The following is an 8,589-nucleotide window of genomic DNA, read 5'->3' on the forward strand; positions in this document are numbered from 1 at the left end:
ACAGTAACTATTGGAGATTGGAGTGCCCCTCTTCCCTTGACTTGGGGAAAAGACCATATCACCAACTTGTGGGTGTTCATCTCCCTAAGCAAACCTCAGGGTTTTATCAACTTAACTTCACTAAAGCCATTTATGACATCTTGGGGAAGCTCTAGGAGTGGAGCCATCTTACTTAGGAAGGGCTTGCTTTATTAAGATAGTAATGTTTCCCGCAATTTATGTAATTATTACAGTCTCTGCTGCTTCTATTCACTCAAAAAGATGTGCCACTTGTTACTTCCCTGTTTTTAGGAAGTTAATTTGACAAGGCAGATGTACATATATTGGTCTCATGAAATTACGGCACTCTAAATCTAATGGAGGCATCAACTTTGCAAACATGCTACATTATATCCATGTGCTGAACTGAGGTATTGATGTGATTGGCTTCATGCTCATGATTCCTATGCAAACACTTCCCTTGAGAGTCATTTCCTTACTGACTGCAGTCTTCTTGGTTTTTTTCCATCAACAGTATTCTGAAATTCAGTAGCAGATGTGTCAGAATCCAGTATTATGGTCCACATAAGTTGTGAGACATACTGTATTAAGGCATAAGCATAATCTTCACTCTTAAATTGTATAATGATGGGTTGACCCCAATTGCTTGCTTGATGGAATTACTTGGTAAATGCCTACTGACATTCACACAGGTAATAAGTTTCCTACTCTTTAACGTTATCCCCTGCACTGTATAGAGGCCACTAAAATAGTTTCTGTATTGAATTATTCTAATCAGATTGAATGATCTGTCATATTTCATTATACAGTAGGTCAACCAAAATACACATTTTATAATTCATTGACTATATCAAACCATACTCACATGGCATTCACCATGACGATTATTCCATTGTGGCATGATTTGGAAGACCCTTAGTCAATTGCTCGCTTTAGCATCCAAGAACAAAGTTTGCCCACCACCCTCGTAGTAAGCAACCTAAAGAGAAAAACATTCAGCATCTGTTTGGCCAGGTTTCAAAAAGCTTCATGTTATTATCAATTGTTCCCACTGGCAATATAGCTACAGGTAGCATTAAAACTGAAGCTGACAGAAATGGTCAATGATAAGTAGTGGTATTAAACCCAGCTAAATTCTGGAAGCATGTCCTTTTTATGATTGCCTGATTGCAAATTACTAAAAAGACATGCCATTTCTATCTCACCTGCATGATATCAGGCTGCCTACTGTCAGTGGAGGATTGGGACATGAAGGGCCAACAGGGGGAATGCAATAACAGGCACCTGCAAAAGGACATTGCACACAGAAGACTGCAGACAAAACTTGATTGTGGAGATCCGTCTGCATACACCTCTCAGCAGTAAAATTAAAAATGTGTGCAAAAAACTCTGGCCGATTATAAAATCAGACCCTGATCTAAAGTTAGAGAATACCAAGATTATGTCCTGTTACACAAGGGGGTATAATTTCCGCAACATCTTAGTTAAGGTTGACATCTCTAATCTAGATACGGGTATCCCAGGACGCAATATGGGCAAATTGGCCTGCCACTGATGTACATATGTGACATGTCGTTATCTTATCCCGGGTGATGTATTTTTATCACCCATCCAGTGGTAAAAAATATAACATAAGGTTTCAACTTACCTGTAACACCCGCTTTGTAATATATAAAATTTTATGCCGATGTGGCTTGGCCTACATAGGCAAGATTGAAACCCCATTCAAAACAGGAATGACAGCTCATAGAGCACCTATCAAAGCTGCTCTGAATTCAGGATCTAGTGAAAAAACCTGTGGCCAGGCATCTTATGCACAAATCACATCCTTTGGCCGCCCTGAGATATTGCATGAATGATCATGTGCCAGTGTCTGCCCGTGGTAGCAATAGGGCTCCTTAACTGCTGCATTGTGAAAGTAGGTGGATCTAAATACACTGATCTCTAATAAGGGGCGCCAGAATGGTTTGAGGTTGGGGAGGAGGGGCACTGAAAAAACTACATATTGGCGCTCCCCCAATATCCCCACCACCACAAGTGCGGGGGTAGCGCTTACCCCCATGTCCCCACAGTGACTTCTCCTTTAAAAAGTGTGCAGCTGCAGCATGCTATGCCATGCTCTGCTGTCTTTGCTGGCTCTTCACAGATGCATTTACTGGGAGGAGGCGTGGCCATGCTGAGCGTGCTGAGATATCTCCGCCTCCTCCCAGTAATGCGCCTGTGAAGAGCCGGCAAGACAGGTGATCATGGTATAGCACGTTGTGGCAGCACAGAGAACACTGCGAGGATACAAGTGTAAGTGCTCCCCCTCCCCAGAGCCTGCGCTGCTGTCATATTTTTTTGGGGGGCATGCTGCCCCCTTGCCCCTCCCATTCCAACGCTACTGCCTCTAATTGTCTAAACGAGCAGATTAATCTTAGTATCTTTTAGATAAGTCGTTAATGTAGCATGCTTGATTGTATATACAGTAGGGCTACATTGATATATATACTAGTGTGCCCTTTAAAACTTCTGATAATTATGTGCTATTGCTTTCTTATGCACTGTGTAGAACAGCTGTTTGTATCAGGGACGGATCTAGACTTTTCTTTGGGGGGGCAGTTTACTCTTTAATCTTGACTCCTCACTCTACAGTCCCAACTCCTCCCATCTGCAATCCTAACTCCTCCTCTCTCAATTCTGACTGAACATTTTGAGTGAGACTGAGATAGAGCTTTGTGATTGTTCTATGTACATGTGACTGTGCTATGGGGTAATTTTATTTATTAGCCCTAGTACCCACACACCAGCAAGTGAGGGGCAAATGCTCTGTAACCCTTGCTCTCCTGGCTCCTCTGTGCTGCTGTGGTATAAGCTGCAGCACATCGTTCTGCCTCAGGCTCTCCCCGGAGAGCTCTCTTCTGCTCAAAAGTGGGCATGGCTATGATTGCGTTAGGGGAGCGGTTGCCTCCTTCGCCCCCCACCTAAATCCGGTCCTGGTTTGTATATACTGTATGTTGCTATGGTGACGGTTTCCCTGTTTTCTATGTGCACAGTGACGTCACCGTGTGGTCAGCACGATGACGCCAATCACTGGGCACCGGCGGCTGAGAGTGAGATCCCGCCTCGGGAATGCCATAGATGCGCACATATATATATAATATATATATATATATATATATATGATGTGTGTATGTGCTGCTGCTCTGCAAGCGTGACTGAGGTGTGGAGAGAGTATAATTTGTTGGTTCTAAGGAAGAGAGTTGAGATCCCTTGAAGTCTGTACAAGAGGACAACTGATACCCCACCATGGGGGTCATTCCGAGTTGTTCGCTCGTTGCCGATTTTCGCTATACTGCGATTAGTCGCTTACTGCGCATGCGCAAGGTTCGCATAGCGTATGCGCTTAGTTATTTTACACAAAAGTTAGGTATTTTACTCACGGCATAACAAAGTTTTTTCATCGTTCTGGTGATCGGAGTGTGATTGACAGGAAGTGGGTGTTTCTGGGCGGAAACTGAACGTTTTCTGGGAGTGTGCGGAAAAACGCAGGCGTTTCAGGGAAAAACGTGGGAGTGGCTGGAGAAACGGGGGAGTGTCTGGCCGAACGCTGGGTGTGTTTGTGACGTCAAACCAGGAACGAAACTGACTGAACTGATCGCAATGTAGGAGTAAGTCTCGAGCTACTCAGAAACTGCTAAGAATTTTCTATTCGCAATTCTGCTAATCTTTCGTTCGCAATTCTGCTATGCTAAGATACACTCCCAGAGGGCGGCGGCTTAGCGTGTGCAATGCTGCTAAAAGCAGCTAGCGAGCGAACAACTCGGAATGACGGCCCATGACTGAACTCCTAAATTTAAGTGGTAACAGGCAAAATTACCATTATTATTTCTTGGCTTTATGTTGCGTGGCACAATTTGGAGTGCTAACTACTTTTGGGTGTTGTATACGGCTCTGATTATCTACGAGCTAACACGATCCTGTGAGCAGAAGTCACTTTATATAAATAGTATTAAACTATGCTACCTTTGTTTTCGCTGCCCATGGTTCATATAAATCAGATTTTATTAAGTGTGCTGGCATATAGTAGAGCTTTATGAGTGAAAAGCAGCTCCCCTCCACTGCCCTCTCAGACAAGTCTATGTAGATATGTCAACACATCTTTTATTAACATATAAATAAGTCATAATTCTTTCTTCATGTTTGCTGCCATCCCTCTGAGTAAGGGCCAACCGATTTAAGTACAGTTCCACTATATATTGATGTAATAGTGCTCAGCCTTGCTTGATCTGGTATCCATGCATGTTTCTGACACCACAAATAAGGTGCCATCTAATAGTGAAGAGTGAAGTGCATATTTGACAATAAGATTCTAGAAACAGATTATGAAATTAGGGGACATATTTAAATCCCGATTTACAGGTTGCTCTTGGTGTTAGAGTACATTTCTTCCAATAATAAAGGAATATGAGTAGATTAAGGGTATGACTTCTGACCGTTCATGTAAACTATCTATGCATAAATAATTTGTTAAGTTTGATTAACTTACAGGAAGAAAAAGCAATACCTTAAATACAGAAATGTTCAGGCTGCTGCAACCTCTAAGTGTGTGTGGGTTAAACCTCTATGAAATGCGTACACGTTGCATAAGCACACCGTCACGCTGTAAGCACAAAATAGCTACATGTGCGGCCTATACACTTTAACCCCTAACAGAAAAGGAATGCTACACCAATTGTATATGTTATGTTGTGGTCCAACGCAGCAACAAATATTTACTTAAAAGGGGGTTCACAGATAAATACAACAATACAAGAGAAAAAGGCTACAACCAATAGATACATACATTTGTTCGCCTGCGCCACCCGGATCCGGTCCTCAGTCAATCTGGATAGATGACCTTCAGAGAATAGACTGAGCCCGGCAAGGAGGCTTGATTTTTATACAATGGTCCAAAGCATGAAACAAAGGAAACTGTAATCTCTTCATCCATAGGTTAAAGGGCTGGTCATTTACAGTACATGAGGGGTCATAGGTTGGTTTGAATAGGTGGGCGATGCCTGGTCCAGGTGTACTTGCAGATGTCCTCCACTGGGTTCCCGCCGAATATCAAGAGTACAGTAAATACAGTGCAATATTAATATTGTACTCCTGCGCATATCTATGCACAGGAGCGTGCTACTTTCTGCAAGCTGCCATCGGAATATTGCCCTTGAAATACTATACAACTGGATACCAAACACCACCTCCTAACCTAATTCTGTCCCCTCATATCCTGTAAAGTTGAATATCTCTATTGCTCCATTTCTGAAGTAAATGTAACTTGCTGGTGTGGTGTGTGTGGGCTATGTGTAAATTATGCACTACGTGGATGAAATGTCAGTTATGTCTTTGTGGCTTTTCCATGTGAATGCGTATGCTACCGTATTTACTCATACCACGCGCTAATACGCAGGGCTTCGTGAGCCAATGTATGCAACGTGCGGTCATGTGCACGCACAGCAGAACAAGCATGCACGCGGAGGCCACTCTGTGTGGTGTTTGTACTTGATGCATGTGGGTATAATATAATCAACTTCGACAGTCCACCCTTTGGCAGTAAACAATAACTGCCACACATAACTAATAAAACTGAAAATATTACATATACATTATATACAAAGTTCGGGTGACCGAGGGAAGATTTGTAGGTGGGAAATGTATAGCCTAGTGGGATAGGAAAAAGCATGTATGTATGAATTAATGTCTGAGGGGCATGTATCATCGTGCCGTATATGTTCTACAGAGCCGGCGCTACCACTAGGCAGCTTTAGGCAGCTGCCTATGGGCGGCGACCACTGGAGGGCGGCACTGCACAGTGAATGAAACAACGCTTACTTTATCACAACCAAGCTCCTCCTATTCTTTTAGAAACGAGGAGCAGCGAAGGATGTTGTGGGCGCTCCCAGCAAGTCTGTCTTTGTTGAACGTCAGTTACTGTGAGTCCTGTTCCTGCAATCTGCCGCCCCACACCTCCGCGATAGCAACACCCGGCACAGCTATATTCAGGCTGCTGCCGCAGTTCGCATGTGCTCCCAAGTCCCACAAATTACAAGCTGACACTGCAGCTCCCCCCGCGATTGGCTCCCGCATGATGCCCGCTCCAGCACTCCATTCCCCCTGAGATTGGGATCCCGAATCAGTCACCTGCTCGGGTGGCGCATCTTGTTACCCGCTCGCTTCCCCCGGACCCCCCCCCCCCCGCGCGCGCAATTATGCTCCTGCTCCCAAATGTTACCTGCTGCCTCACCGAGTACCCCCCCTCCGGCATCTTTTCACCAGCCCCCCCCCACGCAATTGGGCTCCCGCATGTTACCCGCTGCCTTCCCCCTCCTCCTGCATCTTGTCAACAGTCCCCCCCGCACGCGCCAATTGGGCTCCCGCACCTTACCCGCTGCCTCTCCCCCACTGCCGCTGTTCACGATGACCGCAGCTGCACCTGGGTGGGGGTCCTGTGCCACTGCCGTCGCTGTCAGCGTATCACCTGCCGCCCATTGTGACCCGCTTGCCTCCAGTGAGACCTGTGCCGACTCGCAGGTGGCTATTTGATGTTTTTTTTAATACATGTGACTCCTCATAAAGACTCAGAGTGCCGCTGTTCCTTTCTTCAATAGTGTGTATATGTATATATTATATATATTATATATATATATATATATATATAATATATATTATAGTTCCAAAGGTCCTGCACTCCAATAATAGAAAGAATAGCCGCTGATGCCAGCACAATTCCATGTACATCAAAGGTTTGGCACTCGGCGTAATAAACGCAGTAGACAGATTACAACAACGTTTCAGTGCTTTACCACAATCCTCAGGTTACCTTGTAATCTGTCTACTGCATTTATTACGCTGAGTATATATACTGTACACAGATCCAGCACTTTCCTTAGGCAGCTTTAAGCAGCGGCCCCTGAGGGGGCAGACCCACTCTCCTCTCCCCATCCGAGGAGGATGACAATGGCTGTGAAACTTGTAGGAAGCCAACTTTACATCTGGGGGACTAGACAGTTGGTATTGGGGTGTGTGTGGGGAAGGGGGGGGGGGGCGGAGAAGGAGGGGGGGTGGCAGTAAGCAGATGGTTTGTCTAGGGTGCTCAGAAACCTTGCACTGGCCTTGATGTTCTAAGTAAAATTGGAGGTATTGCGAAGTATACATTAAATCCTTCTCATCCCCTATTAAGGGTCTGTACATGGGCAAACAAACACTACCGAGCAAGGGCCATTAGCCCTCACCTTTCCAGCTTCTTATACCAACAAATGGGGAGCACATTTATCTGATGATACATGGAGGGGAAATGTATGTGTATGCTATTATATGTGGATAACATTTTTCGACTATGTGTGCCATTAATTGAAGATTGCAGAAATGAGGGTAAGACATATAAAGTCTTTTCTGTTTCTGGGTAGAGGGGAATACAGAAACATGGTGAAAGAAACAGGCCATGAAATTCATTTACAATCCTTATCACAACACTGTTTCTACGGCTGGGTCATATATCAAATCTGCTGCTGTTACAACGCCCTCGCTCCTTAGACTCATCAAATTTGTGCTGTTTGCGCCTGCATCAAAATTCGAACACATCTGAATATCAAACCAATAATTATGACAACACCCAGCATACAGAGGAGAAACTTTCCCACACTTGCAATTACATTTTGCCCCACTCTCCTAACCCAGAAAACCATTTGAGTGGGTTCAACCATGAGGCCCAGCCGGTCAATTCATTACCCACAGCTGTCAAGGTAAGGTTGTGTTTCCTTCTGAACTCCCACTTCAACTGCAAGATCTCTTCCATCTTTTGATCGATGATCTCCGTTGGGATTTCAGTACTATTCGTAATATACGTACAGCACTTCACACCATATTGAGTTGCCAGAGTAACACAGTACCCACCTGTCACAGCCGTGACGTAATTCAGGGCCATTCTATGCTGGACCAGAACTTTCTTGTAGGCCTGTAGCTCCCTACCTGTATACCTGAAGGTGTCATCATACATCTCGGTGATATTATCTATCAAGTTCGCCAGCGCATGGATGTACTTATAATTTATAATTCCTCTGGCAGTACGGGTGATATCTAATGCGAGAAGAATTTGAATCCCGGTGGATTCATGGATCAAATCAGAGGCTGTGTGCTCTGTCCTATCTATGAGGTGTCTCTTGACAATGTGTTCATAATGTGTATGAGTATAAGGAGTCTGAGCATTGCGGTGAATGTCTTTTATTTTGTCGTGTGCTATGGTCATAACCTCTGGTAGTTCTCTGCCAATATAACACAACCCTTCAGAGCTCAGAGTAAGCCACTTGTACGCTTTCCTTCCACATATGAAGTAGGCATCATTTTGAAGAACATTAGGGACAAAAAGCAACAAAACCATATCACATATTTTCCTTACATAGAAACCGGTCCCCAGTTCTCTCATTTGCTCCGTACAAGTATCGGGCTGGATGATTTGGGCACAATACCCCTGCGACACTTTTCCAGCCCACGTGGTTTTGATCCCACTTGTATACCTGTATCGAAAATACTTCCCACTTGTGGCTATCTTACGTACAAGTTCGGAGT

The sequence above is a fragment of the Pseudophryne corroboree genome, chromosome 2, assembly GCF_028390025.1.
Source record: "Pseudophryne corroboree isolate aPseCor3 chromosome 2, aPseCor3.hap2, whole genome shotgun sequence".
In the NCBI taxonomy this organism is placed as follows: domain Eukaryota; kingdom Metazoa; phylum Chordata; class Amphibia; order Anura; family Myobatrachidae; genus Pseudophryne; species Pseudophryne corroboree.